Source organism: Artemia sp. Qi Xiang Cuo, chromosome 8, assembly GCF_049724085.1.
Source record: "Artemia sp. Qi Xiang Cuo chromosome 8, ASM4972408v1, whole genome shotgun sequence".
Taxonomy (NCBI): Eukaryota; Metazoa; Arthropoda; class Branchiopoda; order Anostraca; family Artemiidae; genus Artemia; species Artemia sp. Qi Xiang Cuo.
In genome coordinates this window covers 19,800,899-19,820,834 of record NC_142801.1, presented here as the reverse complement: position 1 = coordinate 19,820,834, position 19,936 = coordinate 19,800,899, and the positions used below count along the sequence as shown (strand labels likewise).

General features: G+C 36.0%; 1 long non-coding RNA gene across 1 annotated transcript; it reads left to right on the top strand.

Annotated features, from left to right (window-relative positions):
• The first annotated feature begins 6,264 nt into the window (after positions 1–6,264).
• LOC148949219 (uncharacterized) lies at positions 6,265–19,711 on the top strand. Its single transcript, XR_016142074.1, has 3 exons — positions 6,265–6,419; positions 16,120–16,187; positions 19,439–19,711. It is a non-coding gene; the product is annotated as an uncharacterized LOC148949219 (long non-coding RNA).
• Positions 19,712–19,936: the final 225 nt, after the last annotated feature.

Below are 19,936 nucleotides of genomic sequence, written 5' to 3'. Positions count from 1 at the left end.
GTAAAAAAAAAGTTCTTATATAGGAACCAGACGTAACAGTTCATTGGTTTGTATTTGCAATATAAGATTTACAAACCGGAACCGAGCGGCACCCCACAAGGTATCTCGATAGACCCCTCCCCCTGGAAGTGTTTTAAATAATATCAAACGGGTCCTTGCAATAGGTCAGCTGAAGAGTCTCGCAAAGGGTCAGCCTAAGGAACTAGTACTATGAAAGGGAGTATCGATACAGATTGGACAGCACTTTTTGTGCAATTTGAACAAGTTTGTAATTTAGTCTACAAAGTGAAAACTTGATTCTAAGTCACATGTATATATATATATATATATATATATATATATATATATATATATATATATATATATATATATATATATATATATATATATATATATATATATATATATATATATATATATATATATATATATATATATATATATATATATATATATATATATATATATATATAGTGGTCAAATATGGCTCTGAAGCATGGACGCTCCGAAAAGCGGATGAAGATTTGCTAGATGTTTTCCAGAGAAATTGCTTAAGGATTGTTCTGGGTACCCGGCTGACTGACCGTATTTCAAACAATAGGCTATACGAAAAATGTGGTTCAATACCGCTTTCTAGGTCTATAATGAAAGAAAGGTTGAGTTGGTTGGGGCATGTTGCTCGGATGAAGGATGACAGATTGCCGAAGACTGTTCTTTTCGGCCAACCATCTAGGGCTAAACGGAAAGCAGGTTGTCCCCGTCTGGGGTGGGAGGACGTCATAAAGAAAGATTTAAAGGAAATGGGAACTTCGTGGACAGATGTAAAAAGGTAGGCTTTGAATAGATTGAGGTGGAGGAGCAGCGTGCGTAGCTGTGTTGGCCTCAGGCGGCTTGGTGCTGCGATGAGTTGTTAGTAGTAGTAGTAGTAGTATATATATATATATATATATATATATATATATATATATATATATATATATATATATATATATATATATATATATATATATATATATTGAGACTGGCGGCTTTGCCGCCAGTTCCTGGGATGATGACGCGACAGGCTTTCATATATTGGCCCTCATTACCACTTTTCTTCTAAATGAGGCTGCTGTCCCAGTGAATCATCAGGTTGATTTAAATCATCTTCTACTTCTTGCATTTTCATGCAATTTTTGGCATAGTTGTTTGTGTATCGCAATATTTCATCCAAGAGATCCATTTGGCTACAAGAGATTCCATAATTCAAGGACGTGCAAGACGCTCTTCAAAATTTTTGTCGGGGTCTAAAAAGTGCATTTGGCCTTAGAAGGGGGTCAAAAATCATCTTCAGGAGTTTAAGATGGATGTGCTGCTACTTTGCTTTTTGATAAATTTGTCCAGATGCTTTGAAGCATTGCCCTTTTTTTAAACTATATTTTCGGGTTGTATTTAAATGTTGTAACCACACAACCCCTTTGGCATTCGATTGAACTTCAAATTTGATCATAAGCACTCAAGGGCAGGAAAGAGATCGTATGTCTGGTCCAAATACACCGATTCATGAAAAATCTGAAAATTCTGGCTTGAATTCGCATTTATTTGATGTATCAGAATTTTGGAAAAATCCTCTAAATTCTAAGAAGACCCCTATATGGGGCTCCCACGCTGTCAATTAAGTTAATTAAGATTTTTCATGAAACTACGAACCATAAAGTTTGTCCCACTCACACAAGAATTTCACCTTTTTGACTTCAACAGCAATTTTTCGTAGAAAATAACTGAAATAATCAGATGTGGAGCAGAGAAAACCATGCTTTTTAGCATTTTTTCCTTTTAATAAGTAAGGCTTAGATGAAAATATTTCTTTGTCCAGCCCTTGTTTTTTTTTACCAATTAAATAAAAAAAACAAGTTTTTTAAACTGAAAGTAAGGAGCGACATTAAAACTTAAAACGAACAGAAATTATTCCGTATATGAAAGGGGCTGTCCCCTCCTCAACGCCTCGCTCTTTACGCTAAAGTTTTTTATTGTTTTAAAAAATAAAGTTGTGAGACAGAGTCACACTTTAGCGTAACGAGCGAGGCGTAGAGGAGGGGACAGCCCCTTTCATATACGGAATAATTTCTGTTCGTTTTAAGTTTTAATGTCTCTCCTTACTTTAAGTTTAAAAAAATTGTTTTTTTTATTTAATTTCTGATCGTTTTTTATTTAATTCAGATTTTATTTTGGCTCGCCGTCATTGAATAATTAAACAAAATTTTCATAAAAATTTTAATTTTCTTTTGCTAAATCGCTGTCTCTAAATTTGGTTCTGACGTAATTTACAAATTAACTTACGTAACAAACGTCTATATTCGTATATTTTTCTTTTGGCAAAAATACAAAGCTGCAGATTTTTGCAGATATGAGCTTGAAACCTATGTTATAGGGTTTTCTTATACGCTTAATCTGACAGTGGGATTTTCATTAAAATTTTTTCACTTTTAGGGGATGTTTCCCCCCTCTTTAAAAAATCAGGTAAGTTTTCTCACGCTCGTAGCCTTTGATGAGTAATACTAAACTTAACAAAATTTATATATTTAGAATCAGCATTATAAGCCCATTCTTTTGATACATTTATTGACATCAAAGTTCCGTTTTTAAAAGTTTCGCTTACTATTGAGCCGTATCGCTTGTTTTTTTATTGTTTTTTTTTTATTACGTATATGTTTTTACGTATATGATGGGGTTCTCCCCTTAGTCAATACCTCGCTCTTTACGTTAAAAGTTAAATTTTTTTTTAATTCACAAACCCCTGAATCACAAAGACCGTTTAATTAGAATAGAGAGCTCTATTGAAAGCACTAAAAAAAACTGTAGCGTAAAGAGCGAGGTATTGAATAGAGGGAGAACCCCCTCATTTAAGTAATATTTTCTTCTCATTTTAACTTCTAATGTTGATTCTTACTTTCATTTTAAAAAACTTGTTTTTTTAATTTAATTTCTGATCGTTTTTTAAATAATGCTGGTAAATCAGGCGCCCAATTCATAGAAAAATCCCCTGCCCCAAAGAAATATCCTCCACGGAAAGATTCTCCCGAGTAAACCCCTCCTCCAGCCCCCCTCCCCCTCACCAAAAAAAAATCTTCCTGAAAATGTCTGTATACTTCCCAATAACCAATACAATATGCAAGCAATGGGCAAAGTTCATAACTTGCAGCCCTTCCCCTGGGAACTGTGGGGGATTAAGTCATCGTAAAAGACATATTTGTTAAATTTTCGACTATGCTGAACAAAATGGATATTTAAAAATTTTGATTAGGTAACTTTGAGAAAAAAATTAGCGTGGGAGGGGGCCTAGTTGCCCTCCATTTTTTTTGTTCACTTAAAAACGGCACTAAAACTTTTAATTTTCATTCCATTAAGTCCTCTTACGATATTCTAGGACACCTGGGTCAATACGTTTACCCCTGGGGAAAAAATAACAAAAAAACAAACAAATAAACACGCACCCGTGATCTTTCTTCTGGCAAAAAATGCAAAATTCCACATTTTTGTAGATAGGAGCTTGAAACCTCTACAGTAGGGTTCTCTGATACACTAAATATGATGGTGTGAATTTCATTAAGGTTCTATATCTTTTAGGGGGTCTTTCCCCCTTTTTTCAAAAATCAGCCAAATTTTCTCAGGAGCATAACTTTTGATGGGTATGACTAAATTTGATGACACTTATATATTTGAAATCAGCATTAAAATCTGATTCTTTTGATGTATCTATTGGTACCAAAATTCCGTTTTTTAGAGTTTCGGTTACCATTGAGCCGGGTCGCTCCTTACTTACAGTTCGTTACCACGAACTGTTTGAAACAGAATATTCAAGCAAGTATGCACTATTATATATGTAGACACTAATTTGTATGTGGTGTATTTAGTAAGGCTTAGATGAAAATATTTTTTGTCCAACGCTTGTTTTTTTTTACCAAACAGAATATTTAAGCAAGTATACACTACTATATATGTAGACACTGATCCACGTAGGGAAAAGATGCTATTATAGAGTTACTTCAGTGAGGACACCAGAGTAACTGAGGAAAAATAAAAAAACTGTTAATTACTTTAATTATTCTGTTGCGCAATAATCCTTTTGTTGGCTATTACTGAAGCAAATCGTTTTGGTCTAGCAGGTAAAATAATCCCCTGGTGATTATTTACAATCTTAACTCCCTTATTGACTGTTGATTCACTCTTCAAAGAGATTATCATAAATTGGGTCAAAGTTTAATTTAACTGTGCCCATATTTATCCAAAGTTAAGCAAAAATATGTTTTTTTAATTTAACTGGCTTCTTTTATCCATTGAATATACACCTTATAGTTTGAAAGAGACAAGGTCGCATAAAATTGTACAGTAATTTTGTTTAAACCAAGTATGTTTAGCTAAGGTTGAAGCAAAAGTTTCTGGAGGCTTGCTTAATTGTAGGGTTTTTTTCTATTGAATTTTGGTGTTCAATAAACCTTTCCACAAATTGTTTATAAGTCCTACCAATATAGAATTTCCCACAAGATCATAATATCTTATACACCCCACTTATTAAATTTCCCCGGGTTGAATCCTTTCCAGAACTAAAGAAACTACCTATTGGCCTCAACCATTGGAAACGTGTATCGATACCAAATTTACGCAAAACCCGTGAATGAAATATACCAAAGTAAGATAAAAATATATAATGCTTTAGAAACAAATTTTAGCTCTAATTTGCAAATTGTGGGGGGGGGGGGGGTAAAGTATAGAGGGTCTGCATGCCTAGTATGTTAGGTACAATTATTCTGCATATTATGTATTGAAAATTGTTTTCTAACTCTACACTGTCCCATTGCTTTATCCCTCCCCCTCCTAATGTGCCAATATATAGCCCAAATTGTATATTTTCCATCTATTCTGTCACTTCTCTTTGTCTTCTTACGCTAAGCTGAAAGAAACTAACAAAAAAAGAATGTGTCAATGAATGAACAACTTGAGCGGTAGGGCATTTATCCTGCTAGTCCTATTTCTGAAGATTTTCTCAAATAAATGCCTAAATACGTTCGATCTTTACTGGTTAATTGGAGCGGATAACACTATTGGCGTTTTTATTGCACCTTGAAATTGCAAGGACCAATGAAACGCGATTACGTGAAAAATCCTGAGAGAAGAATGATTTCTAGAATCTACACCCTAAATAATTTAGAGTGGGTAAATATTTCTGGAAATATTAGGCAATTCTGCTCTGATGAAGCTGAGTGCAAAAGTTGGTACTTGTGCATTAAACGTACACTTCTATTTTATTGATTTTTGTGTGTCCTTTTTTTAGGGAACTTTATTATTTTAGAAAATTTATTGAATCAAAAATGATCCAGTTTCCCATTTAAAACTATTAAAAAATTCAATTTTTGGTTCAAATGATAACTTGCATTATTTTCCCCCATTCCCATTGGAATTTGTGTCCTTGTTCCTTATGGATTAATGTGCAACAAAATTTCTGTTAAGCTGGTGTCAAAATTTTTATCTGATACATTTAGGGCGTGATTTCCAATAAAATGAGCCCTCTCCGAAGTTTATACGAGCATCCCCTCCATAAGAACTATATATGCCCCTAGAGTATTACTCATAACGCCTGCCTCCGGGCCCTGGTGGGTTCCGTAGATACAGGAATATTTGGCATATAGATACATGGCTTTAAACGATTGTTTGCCTGTTATTTCAAGCAAATTTATGGTCCTATGTCAATTTTAAATTCTTGGTCAACCTTCTTAAGACCATAGGCGGGTGTGCCTTGTTTGCCTCTTTTTTAATTCTTGATCAGCATGCCTAAGACTCTAGGTAGGCATGCCTTTCCAAAAACTAACCTGACAAGCATGTGTCGAAAAGAGAGTCATGCATACTCCTGCCATTTACCCGTGCCCCAGCCATTTAAACATTTGCCTCTCAATTACTTGGACTATCTGTCTTGGCTTTTCTCTGTCTACAATTACCCAACGTCTTGATGCAACCTATTGCTAAATACTTGATAACTTCAATTCAATCTGATTTTAGATTCAATTCAAGCAAGCAAGCTGCAGAAGCACTGATGAGTCTCTTTTTTCTTTTACTTTTGAACTGCATTTTCTCAATAGTAACGAAATTCGCGGACTGTGAGAACTACATGGCGAATTCCGCAAAGCGGCACGATGCGAAATATCGCAGAGCGAATTTGTTCGCGCTCTGTCAGAACTAAGCTTAATGATGTTGCCCATTATGACGTTGACGGCAAAAAATTTGAAAAGACGTGGCTAAAATTAGTAGGATAAATTTGAGGTTTTCTGGCATAACCAGCAAAACTTTAAGCGTCCTGGAGTACTGGTTCTGCCTGCCTACCAGTGGGTAAAGGCAGGCACACTTAGCAAACTCCCACCCCTGGGGTGTAAGAGGGGACTCATCAGGTGAGACCTACTTGATTGTGTCTACATTAGGCTACTAGATTGACAAAACTAATTACTAGATTGTGGACAATATCCTGCCTTATACCCAAACTGTCTTATACCACTGCTTATTCTGTTCCTGTTTTGTTATTTACTTCAGATTAAGAAATGAAAAGTCAACTCAAGCCACCTTGTGAACTAAGGTCTGACAGCTTAATCCAATTCTCTGGATCAGATTCTGTTTCAGAGCAACTACTCATGCTCAGGGATACCACCAGATGGGTAATTTGACAGTGTTTGTATATACAAATCTTTAAATTAGCCAACCGGGCATCCAGTATTTTAATTCCAGGAGTCCAGCTGGTCAAAAGGAAACAGCCTATTAAGAAAACAATTCTTACTCTATAATATGTAGAATAATCCTAGTTAACACATTTTGAAGGGGGAGAGCCCTTATCTTCACTTCTTTGCTTGTTTTTCCAGTTTTTCTAAGAAATTCATGAATTTCTTAGAGCCTAGCTATATATTCACAGAATATATACTGCCACCCCCCTAATGTGTAAATATATTGGCCTACCTGGAATTGCATCCTCAATCTAAATATATAATCCATTTGCATCACAAATGAACTTTACTCCCATATTAGCCATGTGGTGGATGTCCCTCATGCTCACTAACCACATAAATAGGCTAGCATAAAAATCAACATAAAGTGCTAGCAGATTCACTGCAACCTGACAACCTTAAATCTTCAGCAAAAGGGTTACTTGATGACCTTATATTGGCTAAGGTCTCTACCCAGGTAGATGAGGCAGGGGTTAAAATGAAAGAGGAACAGACATTCATGCAACATAATGTCACTAGGCTATCTCTTCAGATAAGCCTATTCCAGCCTATCCAGTCCAACCTGGCAAGATTGAATGACTTTTGAACAGAGGCTTTGAGCAACCAAATTATTGTCTTTGGGATGAAAGAAGATGGCTCCATCAAAAACACTGAAAGTTGATTCTTATCACTATGTGCTGGGGAATTTCCTGGCATACCAATTATTCAGTCTGGTGTTGTATCAGCCAAAAAAAATTGGCAAACCATCTGCAGAACCCAGACCCATAGTTGTAGAGGATCTGGATTCTATTTTCTGAGACACTTACAACTTCTTTCATATGCCAAGTCTAAGCTTAGGGTTACATAATGTTTGGTCCAGTAAAGGTGATATCCCGTATAAAACCCAATCTGGAAGAGTGCCCCTAGGGAAAGGGCCCTTATTTATTACCTTAAATTACCTTAAATCACAGCTTGGAGTGAAATAAGGACTTTCAATCCTGTTGAATCACTCCTTATGATGACTGTTGTAGTTGGTTAAGTTCTGGTGGAAGATTCTGGTGCTTCCCAGTCAAACTTCCATGGTGTATCTTTCCACTCAGCATCCAGATGGCGTTTGAAAGCATCTGTTGATTCAGCAGCAACAGTGTCCTCCTTGAGGTTATTCCAGAGGTTCTCAATCCGATTTGAGAAGAAATTGCATCTTGCTCCAGTTGTAGCGTGATGTTTGCGGATTCATCTAAGGTGTCCTCGTGTTTTGTGGGAGGTGTCGATCTCCAGGATCTCATTTTCTCGATTGGTTGAGAGGAGTTTGTGCGCCTGGATCATGTCTCCCCGTTTCCGTCTGTATACTAAGGAGGGGAGGTTGAGTTCCTTCAGCCGTTTACTGTATGTCTTGTTTTCCATGCCGACAATCATCTTAGTGGCCCTTCGTTGGATTTGCTCAAGAACTGCCTTGTCCTTTTTGAATCGAGGGGTGGCCAGTATCATCCCCACCTCCAGTCTAGGTCTTACTAATCCTTTGTAGAGTTTGGTGATTACGTGTTTACTCCTACTGGTGATGCTGTGTTTGATGATGCCTAGGGCTCTACTAGCTTTGGCTGAGATTTTCTGTGAGTGGGAGCTGAATTTCAACTGGGAGTCAACGATGACGCCAAGGTCACTCTCCTCCTGGACAGGCTCAATTGTGTGGTGACTTCCAGATTTTTGGGTCATGAGGTACTGATGTTTGGGGTTTTTGTGTCCGAAGTGTATGACCTTGCATTTTTCTGCGTTGAATTCCAGCAGCCATCTTTTGACCCAGGAGCACATGTGGTTGAGATCAGTTTGGAGGGATTGGATGGAAGAAGAGGTGTTGGCAGGACCTATGAGTTTCGAATCATCTGCATATAGGGTGGTTTTGTTGCTGGTGATGATGGGTAGCTCATTTATGTAGATGTTGAACAGGGTGGGGCACAGGACGCTGCCCTGAAGAACCCCACTAGTGACTTTGATTTCGTCAGAAAGGACATGGCTATTTGGTCCAGTTATCACTTTCACTTGCTGTGTTCTGTCCCTCAGAAAGTCCGCTGTCCAACTGACCACTTGTGGACCAACAGATAGAGTAAGTAGCCTGTGAATGAGGTATCGGTGACAAACCTTGTCAAATGCTTTGGCTAAGTCTAACAATATTATATCCACAGGTAATCCTCTCTCTAGTAGGTCAGTTACAAGACTATATGACTCAAGAAGGTTTGTGTCCACCGATCTCTTTGAGCGAAAACCATGCTGACTACTGCTGGTAAGTGAGTTGACCTCAAGATGGTTAATGATATGCTTGTTTATGATTCTCTCCATGACCTTGCATGCCACACATGTAAGGCTGATAGGTCTGTAGTTTGCTGCAGAACTTTTGCTACCCTTCTTGTGAATTGGGATGACTATTCCCTTCTTCCAGTCCAGTTTATGAAGCTTTCCTATTGTTTACATGTAGTGTTTGTTATTAGGAAGCAAACAGACATTTTTCATGACAGGGGAATATCACGTGGAGAGGGGGGGGGGGGTCCATGGAGAAAATTTACACAAGGGAATTTGCTCAAATTCCTACACTAAATTCTTTTTATTTGTCTTGCATTGCCATTGCTAATGCAATTTTACATCTGGATAAGTTCAGTGGAAATTACCTTGGAAATTTTTCAAAGGGGTTTAAATTGTCAAGGGGACCTTTCCATGGGGAGTATTTTTCTCCAAAGAAATTCTCAAAGGGGGAATTTTCTACTGGCAAACATCTCCATTGGGAGGGACAAATTTCCAGGTAACATTTTCTTTGGACAGTAGATTTACAGCATGATTAAAAAAAATTAAATTAAAAAGTTTTTTTTTTTAAATGAAAGTAGGCTAAAGAAAATTTTCTAGGCAGAATAGTCTGCAAGAAGTTTCCTGGATGAAATTTTCAGCAGGGATGGAATTGTCTAGGTGATTTTTGGTGGGAGGAACTTTCCAAGGAGTAATTTTCCATGGAGGAGAGAGGCATATTTTACATTATTATTTGGAAAAAAAAAAAAATCAAAAACCAAGTAAAAAAAAAACAAAAAAAAAACTATTCCTCTGAGGATTACAAGACCCCCACAGCCCCTAGGGAAAGGGCCCTCTAAGTTATGAAGCTTTCCTTCTGTTTACATGTAGTGAAAAAAAAAATTGGTATGTAGTGTAAAAGAAAAAATTTTAATAGAAAAAAAATTGGTTGCTAGAAAGGAAAATTGTGTAAAGAAATAAGTAAGTGTTGCTATTTACTATTTTTGCTTTTATAGCCTATGCTTTAACACAATTAAGCAATTATTTCTTTTTACCACATGTCTACAACTGTGTTTTAGGTCACTTCATAAGAATTTTACCTAATGGACTGGAAGTCAGTGGCAGTTCAAAAATATTTAATAACTATTTGATTCGACCATCAGTAAGTTGATGAAAGTTTCATTATTGTCATGGTTATTGGTTAAATGAGCACAGCCAAGCAGACATTTTAGGAATAATTTGGGATATAGGACCATAATAAAATAGTCTAGGCTAACTAAGTGATAAACACACCAGTTGATTCCAAAGTCAATGCTGTTTCCAAATATAGCAATCATTTCCTGAAGAAATTCCTTTCAAAAATTTGGAAAATTCACCACTGCTAGAATTGCATACATCCCCTAGATTCTATAATTCAAGCCTTTTTGGGGAGATCAAGGGATTCTAGGGTAGGCTTCAGGTTGTTGATGGGATAGCCTGAACTCAGAATCCCAAGTGAGCTGAAAACTAAACCAAAACTGGGTTTTTCAAGTTCGGGATTCTGGAAATTCCAGAATTTTCTTAGTTGTCATTGGCATTGGTTAAAAGGACAGAGCCAAGCAGACATTTTAGGAATAATTTAGAATATAGGAGCATAATGAGATAGGCTAGGATAGCTAAGTAATAAATGTGCAATTTGATTCAGAATCCAATGCTGTAACCAAATATAATGATCATTTCCTGCAGAAATTCCATTTGAAAATTTAGAAAATTCACCAGTGCTAGCGTTTCATATGTCCCCAGATTTTATAATTCAAGGTTTTTTGGGGAGATCAAGGGATTCTAGAGTAGGCTTCAGGTTGTTGATGGAAAGGCCTGAACTCAGAATACCAAGCAAGCTGAAAACTTAACCAAAACTGGGTTTTTCAAGTTCATGATTCTGGAAATTCCAGAGTTTTCTTAGTTGTCATGGGCATTAATTAAAAGGACAGAGCCAAGCAGACATTTTAGGAATAATTAGAATATAGGAGCATAATGAGATAGGCTAGGATATCTAAGTAATAAATATGCAATTTGATTTAGAATCCAATGCTGTAACCAAATATAACAATCATTTCCTGCAGAAATTCCATTCAAAAGTTTAGAAAATTCACCAGTGCTAGCATTTCATACATCCCCAGATTTTATAATTCAAGGTTTTTTGGGGAGATCAAGGGATTCTAGGGTAGGCTTCAGGTTGTTGATGGAAAGGCCTGAACTCAGAATACCGAGCAAGCTGAAAACTAAACTAAAACTGGGTTTTTCAAGTTCAGGATTCTGGAAATTCCGGAATTTTCTAAAATATTTGGATATAGAATTGAATTCTGTATGGAATGGTATGTTTATATCTTTGCTATCTCATTATAGTCCTATAATTCAAATCTATCCATTTTAGGTCCCCTCTCCCTGGAAGAGCCTTGAATTAAAGTAAACTTAGAAATTTTTTTTATCATATGAAGAAAGAAAAACGAGCAAAAATAGGGTTTTTTTAAGCCAAATGAGAAATACTGAAAAAAAAAACAAAGCAAATATTTCGAGAGGACAAACGCCTCTCTTCTTCAGCGCAAAACAAAATAATATATCCAAGGAATGTGCTAAAGAAAAAAACAACAAAAAACAAACACAGAAAGTCAATGTTAAAAGAACCAAAAAACCAAAAACTTAACAGATGAATAAAATTCAATAGCAGCCAAAAATTAAAAGAATTAAAACCAAATACCTAACAACCATAAAAGCGAGTTATTCGCCAATATCCGCGATTTGCACAAAATCCAAAAAATATGAACTGCGATTGACGGATACTAGCAAACAACTGACAAAGAAAAGGAAGCAATTCAGTTACTCAAAAACAAACCAAACCAGCAATTAAATAAGTTGGACAACTATGTCATCTGATTTCGGATTTTAATTAATGCATTTCTTGCAGACATCCTTTGAGACCTAAGGGGTTGTTCACGTGTTTGATTAAATGACTGGGAAAGTGGTTCAAGGTTTATTTCAGGGATTGCTAAAGTATCGGCTTCTCTTTTGAGAAAACCGAAATTGCTGAGGTTAGAGCACAATTTGTTGAAACTTTGTTGGATTCGCCTTCTGTTAATAATCCAAACTTAAAAAAATTTAGTAAAAATGAACACTTGGTCTTACATGCACTACATAAAGATCCTTCCAGGATTATTACAAAACCTGATAAAGGCAATACTGTTGTTGTATTAGATTCAGATGATTATGACAAAAAAGTCAGAGAAATTTTAAATGATTCTAACACATATGAACAATTAGCTACCAATCCCACAGAAAAATTTGTCCAGGAAGTCCGAAAAGAGCTTTCTTATCTAAAAGGATAAGGTGAAATTACAGATCAGTTGTACAAAAGGTTTTACCCATGCAGATGCACGGTCCCTTGCTTTTATGGTCTTCCTAAAGTTCATAAGCCTGGTAATCCACTTCGACCCATTGTTTCTTCTTTTAATTCTCCTACAGCAAAAAAAGGGAAATTCTTATCAGTTGTATGTCGCTCACTAATTCAGGCTAAAAAATCCTATATTAAAAATTCCACTGATTTCGTTTCCAAGATGAAGCGAGTCTCGGTTTAACCAAATACAAGAATTGGCAGTTTTGATGCAGATTCAATGTATACCAATTGTGATCCTCAAAAGGCCAAACTGATTTTGGAGCAAAAACTTAATTGTAACCCATCTATATCAGAAAAATATACTCTTTCAAATCAGACACTTCTTTTGCTTACAGCCCTTTGTAACAGAACTTCTTTTTACTTCCATTATAGAGGCATTTCTTATAGACAGAAATATGGGCTCTCCATGGGTGCCCCCTTTCTCAAATACAGGGTGATATCTTCATGGAAGACCTTGAAGAAAGGGCTATTTTGCTAAGTTTTTGTAAACCTGAATTTTGGGTTCGTTTTAAAGATGATGTTTTTTATTTGTGGGAGCATGGTGACAAGTCTCTGGGCTCTTTTCTTCGCTTGCTCAACTCCTTGGATCCAAAACTCAAATTTACTCAGGAATCAGAGATAGAGACGCGTCTTCCTTTCTTAGATGTTCTGGTGCACCAAAATGATTCATGTTTCGAGTTTGGTGTCTATAGAAAACCCACACATAATGACCATTACTTAAGTTATTCCTCAAATCATTCTCCTGCTGTGAAAAGAGGTGTTGTCACTTCTCTAGTTGATAGAGCATTGAAAGTTTGTTCAACACGCTTCTTAGATTTAGAGCTCAACCACCTTAGAGATATTTTATTTGGGAATGGTTATCCAATTAGTTTAATAAATTCTGTAATTGCAAAACACAAATCAAAGGGAAAATTCAGTTTATCTTGGTCTCCCATATGTTAAAGTGGTTTCAGACCACAATTAAAAAAATCTAAGGGAAAATAACATTTACACTTATTATTGACCCAGAAAAAATATCATGTCCCAAATTTATCAAGGTAAAGACCCTATCCTGATAGGTGAAAACTCTGGTGTCTACATAATTCGTTGTTCGTGTGGTCTTTGGTGTATTGGAAGAACTGATCAGCGACTAATGGATAGATCAACTCAGCACTCTAGTTCAGTTTATAATACACTTAAAAAACAGAAAAAACCAGAAAATTTTGACTCTGCCCTTGCAGAGCACATTTTTGAAAAACCAGACCATACTATTTTGTTTAATTAAGCTAGCCTTATTTCGCATGACAAAGGTATTGTCCAGCACTGCAGAGAAGCTGTTGAAATTTATAAATACCAACATTTAGGTCTAGCTTTAAACAGAGATTCCGGTGATTTAAGAATAAACGAGTCATATTTCGGTTTTCTCAGAAGAGAAGCCGATACTTTAGTAATCCCTGAAATAAACCTTGAACCACTTTCCCAGTCATCTAATCAAATACGTGAACAACCCCTTAGGTCTCAAAGGGTGTCTGCAAGAAATGCATTAATTAAAATCTAAAATCAGATGACATAGTTCTCCAACTTATTTAATTGCTGGTTCGTTTTGTTTTTGAGTGAATGAATTGCTTCCTTTTCTTTGTCAGTTGTTCGCTAGTATCCGTCGATGGCAGTTCATATTTATTTTCGATTTTGTGCAAATCGCGGATATTGGCGAATAACTCGCTTTTATGGTTGTTAGGTATTTGGTTTGAATTCTTTTAATTTTTGGCTTTTATTGAATTTTGTTAATCTATTAAGTTTTTGGTTTTTTCTTTGGTTTTTTGGTTCTTTTAACATTGACTCTCTGTGTTTGTTTTTTGTTGTTTTTTTCTTCGGCACATTCCTTGGATATATTATTTTGTTTTGCGCTGAAGAAGAGAGGCGTTTGTCCTCTCAAAATATTCGCTTTGTTTTTTTTCAGTATTTTAATTTTGCCTCAAAAAACCCCATTTTTGCTCGTTTTTCTTTCTTTATGTGATGTCAGGCCAATGTGGTTTAAGAAATTAAATTTTTTTTATCTCCAGATACTTTTATAAATGACTATAATTCTTCTGCCAAAATAGAATTTTGCATTCTTGATAGTCTTGATACTGTACCTAAATGTCAATATTAGTGGTGTTTTGCTTACCCACATACTTTATTCTTGCCTATGGCAGCTGTATATGTGATATTTTAATCTCTGAGCTGTTGGGCTTTGGCCTGTGAATCCCTAAGCTAAAGAGCTTATAAGCTAGTCAAGCAGTTTAAAGGCTAGTAGGCAAAGTCCTCAAGAACAGCTTTGGATAACCTTTGGATTTAGTCTTTCCGCATATTGTATGTTGTAGTAAGACCACATATAAGACCCAAGGCCAAAGTGTTAAAGATAGAGACTAGCTACCCATGTACTGTAGGGTGCACAGGTACTGCCAAGAAGCAGGATACAGTGAGAAGTGATTTTTTTTATATTATGCTTCTACTGGACAGCATCTGTGTGACTTTACAGCTTAACTCGCTGAATAATACAGAGTAATAAATAAGTTTTTTTTTTTTACCATGGGTAGCTAGTCTGCATCTTTGCAGGCCAAAGTAAAAAGTTTGTGAAAATACCCAATAAGCAAACCTGGCACCCATAGGGGTGCTTAAAGATTTTCAAAACTTCCCTATTGAACTGTTAGTTTAGATACTTCCTTACCATAGGATCACCAAAGTATGACTTCGATTTTTCTTGGTAGGCTACCTACAGGCTATATAAGCTTTTGTAATGTGAATTCTTCCAAATTTGATAATTTAATTTTTTTTTAGTAGTATCTGTGCCTTTTTAACCACTGAACACCAAAATGAACAAATAGTTATTCATTTTATTTTTAAATTTATAAGTTTATAAATGTTATTTCTAATAATTTTAGTCTTGCCAAACGTATCTCAAATTTTTACTGAATTGATGCCTAACATGGATAAAGATTGATACCCAGAATCCTGAAAGTTTGACTCTCTTCTTTGAAATGAATAAAGAAAATTTCTTTATAGACAAGTTCTGTAGGTTGATATTTTTTATTTTTGCAGCTTCAGTTTGTAATAAATAAAATAGATTCATAAAATGAGACATTATAAAGGTCAATAAACACATAGATCACCCACTCTATAAAACCTTATATGACCCCAGGACGTGACTTACAACTTTATCCCCAGGGCACTGGGAGGTTGTACCAACCCTAAAGGCATTGTTATATGTTCTGAAAGGGTGAGCGAGGAAGGGGGGTTAGTTGCCCTCCAATCACTTTTGAGTATAAAAAATGGCATTAGCCGTTTCCCTTTCCAATATAATGAGCCCTTTTTGAAGTTTCTATGAGAACTCCTTCGATACAAAGTGCCCTGGTCTAAAAGAAAAGAAAAATACTGGTGCCAACGTAGTTCTTTAGTTGGGCAGCGCTATTGTGCTGCATTTGATTAGGAAATGTTTTTCACTTGCTAGTATTTTTCTGCTCATTTTGTTAGCCCTTGCATGCCCGTTTCTACCCTACTTCTGATGAAAATGATGCCTTTTTTGGCAAAATTAGGGCCGTCATATGCTAAGGAAAGCCGTAGTCCGAGTTGTGACTGCGCCTAAGGCTCGTATGTGAATGGCAATTTAACCGCTTTTTGACCCCGCTTACATCCTAGGCTGCAGTTAGGTTTTTATTATATATGTATTTTTTTCAGATGGAAGACCCTGAAAAACTTCATCTTCTTTGGGTATGATACAGACGGCTCTTGGCTTTTCCATAAAGGTAATTAAAAAGTCATTATTCTATCTCTGACTTTACTGCAAGAATATCTTTATTGACAGACTTTCCAATAGGGGAGACAGTGGCACAGCTTTCTCGGGACGAAGCACTTCCCCCCATTTTCTATCAGATTTTATTTTTCTTTCTGCTATAATAACCTATAGTAAAATTTTGGGAGAATTCGGACTCTTTAATTATTTTCGATATTCGTTTTTTTTGTTACCATTTTCATCCGCTTTGTTCAGTAGCTAAAAATAGAAAAGACATTTCATGTTACCTGTTTTTTATTTTGAAAATTAAGTATACCCTTCGTGATGCAATCCTGGTTTTAAGGTCATTTGATTCAGAAAAAGTTTTGCCTGAAAGAGATGTAAGGATTAATACACTTTTTACTCATAAATAATTGCAAATTTCTGCAAATTCATGGCAATTATTACTGTGTTCAAAATTATCTTCCCACTGAATAGATATTTTCATTACTCCAACCCTTTTGAAAATTACCTGCGCGAAGTCAACAGTACATTTTCGTCACCCTTTCCCGTTGGAGAAGGTCATGCTTACAATTAGAAGTGCTCGAGATTAGAATGCAATTTTTGGGTTTTTGATAGAACCCCCTCCCCCTCCTTCATTTATCGGAACTTCATGCAAGTTTTACTTTAATGACTGCTAAATTGGGAAGACTGCCCCCCCCCCCCTGGAAGCAAAATTCTTTTGTCTTTAAGGTCATTTTATTTTTTGAACTATACTAACTAAGTGACTGAGTGTATATGGTCTCTACCCGGGTGATTCTGATTCGGATTGGTCTGAGCTTACGTGTGGTGCCCCACAAGGCACTAAACTCGCTGCCTTGTTGTTCTTGGCAGTGATCAACTTCGTCCTTGCAGATTTTGACGAACGGTTCAAATTCGTAGATGACCTTTCCACCCTCTTAAAATACCTCATTGAGAAGTCTCAAACCGTTCCCCAGTTCAGTGAATCATTTATCGACAACTTTAGAGACCAGTGTTCTGAAAACAGCCTCCAAATCAACGAAACGAAAACCAAAATTCTTCGATTTAACCCTCTCAAAAGGGGTTTTCAGTGCCCCCCTCCACCATACCAAAGCGTATTGTCGGCAGTTATTCTCGGTGTTACGTTCAGTGTTGACTGTTTGTTTAGCCTCCACGTCCAAGAGGCAGTGAAAAAGGCAAACTGTGCCATGCGTACCCTTTTACTGATGCGACGATTTGGTTTTTTAGTGCTGCAATTGAAAACAGCTTACCTGACATATATTTGCCTGATATTAGAGTATGCGTGCCCTGTATGGGGTCCACAGGTTCAGAACACTGCCTATATGAGCGAAGTACTCAAATCAGTCCAGAAAAGAGCAGTGAAGGCCATACTGTCTGATCAGTACACCAATTACGAATCAGCACTGTCTCAACTAAATTTGCCATCACTCCACAATTGCCGTTTTCAACTTATCTGTAAATTTGACCAGTTTCTTCTGACAAGTGATGAACATAGAAATATATTACCCCCAATGCTGACAAATAAAGTAACTACAAGATCAAAAGCAACAAAGCTAGCCCAGCCCAAGTGTCGCACTAATCGCTTCAACAATTCGTTTGTGCCTTTTTATGTTTCTGTCTACAATAAGTGACATGTGTATTAATTTTTTTTTGTCTTTGTTTACTTTGTAAATAATAGCGCGAATTAGTCGGGATTTAAACCCTGACTACGAAAGCTTTTATATTAATAAATGATTCTGAATTCTGAGTCTTGTCAAAAACAGATCTGTATAGATCTTCACCGGACGCGTGAAATAAATCGTTTATAATACTACTTAAAAAATATGCACTTTTGCCATGGAGCAGGGGGGAAATACTTTTTACGGTTCCAGCTGGAGTACAAGACTCCAGGTGATTTCTAAAAGTTGGCGTACATGATTTCTAAAAGTTTGCACATCCACGAAAAATGGCTATCTAACCATGTAAATATGTACTACTCTATGGAAAACCGTGTAAACTAGTTTTAAAATCATGAGTTAAGGCTAGAGTTTACCTCACGAAGGCCAGTCTTGTGCTTCCTCAAATCATGATAATTGTTCTAAATAAGAGAAACTTCATATATGTTTCTGGATATCAAATGGTAAAATATTGGCACCTTTTTTCTTTATTTATCAACCTTTGGCAAATATTGATGGTCTATCCCACTCGTGACAGTTATGTGATCTATTTCAAAACAATGCCAGTCATTGAGAAGCCAAGAGGAATAACTTCTTCCTAGTCATGTTAATTGTTTAGGTTTCTATGTTCCTATCTATGTCATTTTATTTTGTCGGCATTATTTGCAGGATTTTGTTAGGTTTACATACAGTCGTAATATACTGTACCGAAGAAGTGTCCTTTGTACCGAAGAAGCTCCACGTCTCCTAGCATTAGAAAATAATTTTGTTAGGCCCTATTGTTTTTTTTTTTTTATTTTTTTTTTTTTTTAAGAATCAAACTGTTTCTATAATAAATGAAGTGAATTAAAGACTTAAATACGACACTCCTAAAATAGTTGCAAAGAAAACTAATTAAATTTGTCTGTCCGGACTGCAAATCATTATATGGAATGGCCAGGAATTATTGAAAGCCTTTCAGGGTACAGGCGAATGATTATAATATCATTAGATATTATAACTAAGTATCTAGTCCTTAGGGAAGAAATCATGAGTGTAATCTAGGTTAAAAACCAGTTATGGTGTCATCTATAAATATTGTCGAATAGATGGCCAAAAATGTTTGATAATATTACAAAAGATTTTTAAAATACCAAACAAGATTTTGGTTGTACTTGGCAAGATTTTGATATTACCAGGCACGATTTCTGATAGAAAAACACAAACTGCCTTTTTTTTATGTCCACGGACAGCTTTTGAGGTGCTCATATCGTAAATTTAGGTTCTTAAAAAGTGCAATCAAAGTTGATATTTTTGTGGTCAACAGTTCATAAAGTTTATATTTTTCATAAAAATCTAGCGGGAGGCCGGAAATTTAGGTTTTAGTAATCAGTAATTTTAATTTTTCCATTAGATCCTCAAGTTCAACTTCTACAACTTTCTCAATCTTATTGGTAAATTTAGATTCTAGTAATACATCTTTTAGTGTTGCCAGTACTGCCTTAACTTGCAACTTCACTTTTAAGTACCTTGTAACTTAAACTTCTCTAGCTGTTTCTATCTTAATGGTAAATTTTCGTTCTAGTAACTATACTCTGGATATTTTCAGTGCTGCTTCAATTTCCACTTCCAACAGCTGTTACAACTCATTCCAGAGAGAAGACACTTCTTTTCATCAACGGATTGGGGAAGAATCTCAGAAACAATTGTCAAGCTCTGGAGATGAACAGGTGAATCAACAGCTGATTCAGGTCCTGGCTTTGACCTCCTCCGATGTTATTCAACTAAAAGATGGCACTAAGGGAGCTGAGCATGAACCTGGAAGACCTGAACTGTTGAAAATTGTTTTGAAAAGTTTTCCAACTATTTTTGATGGTCCTAATCAAGGTTAGTTATATATTTATAATGTAGGGCTATAAGAGGACACCCCTTATAAAGGGGGATTCCCACAGAAAGTAAGCAACGTTAAAACTAAAAACAAAGAATAAGTTTTAATGTAGTTCTCGCATCATACAATTTATAGGATTTGTATTCTCCTGGGAATCGTTGAGATTCTTGCTGTGGCTTCTTCGTTTGACAGATTTCGGCAGACAGCAGATTTCGTTTG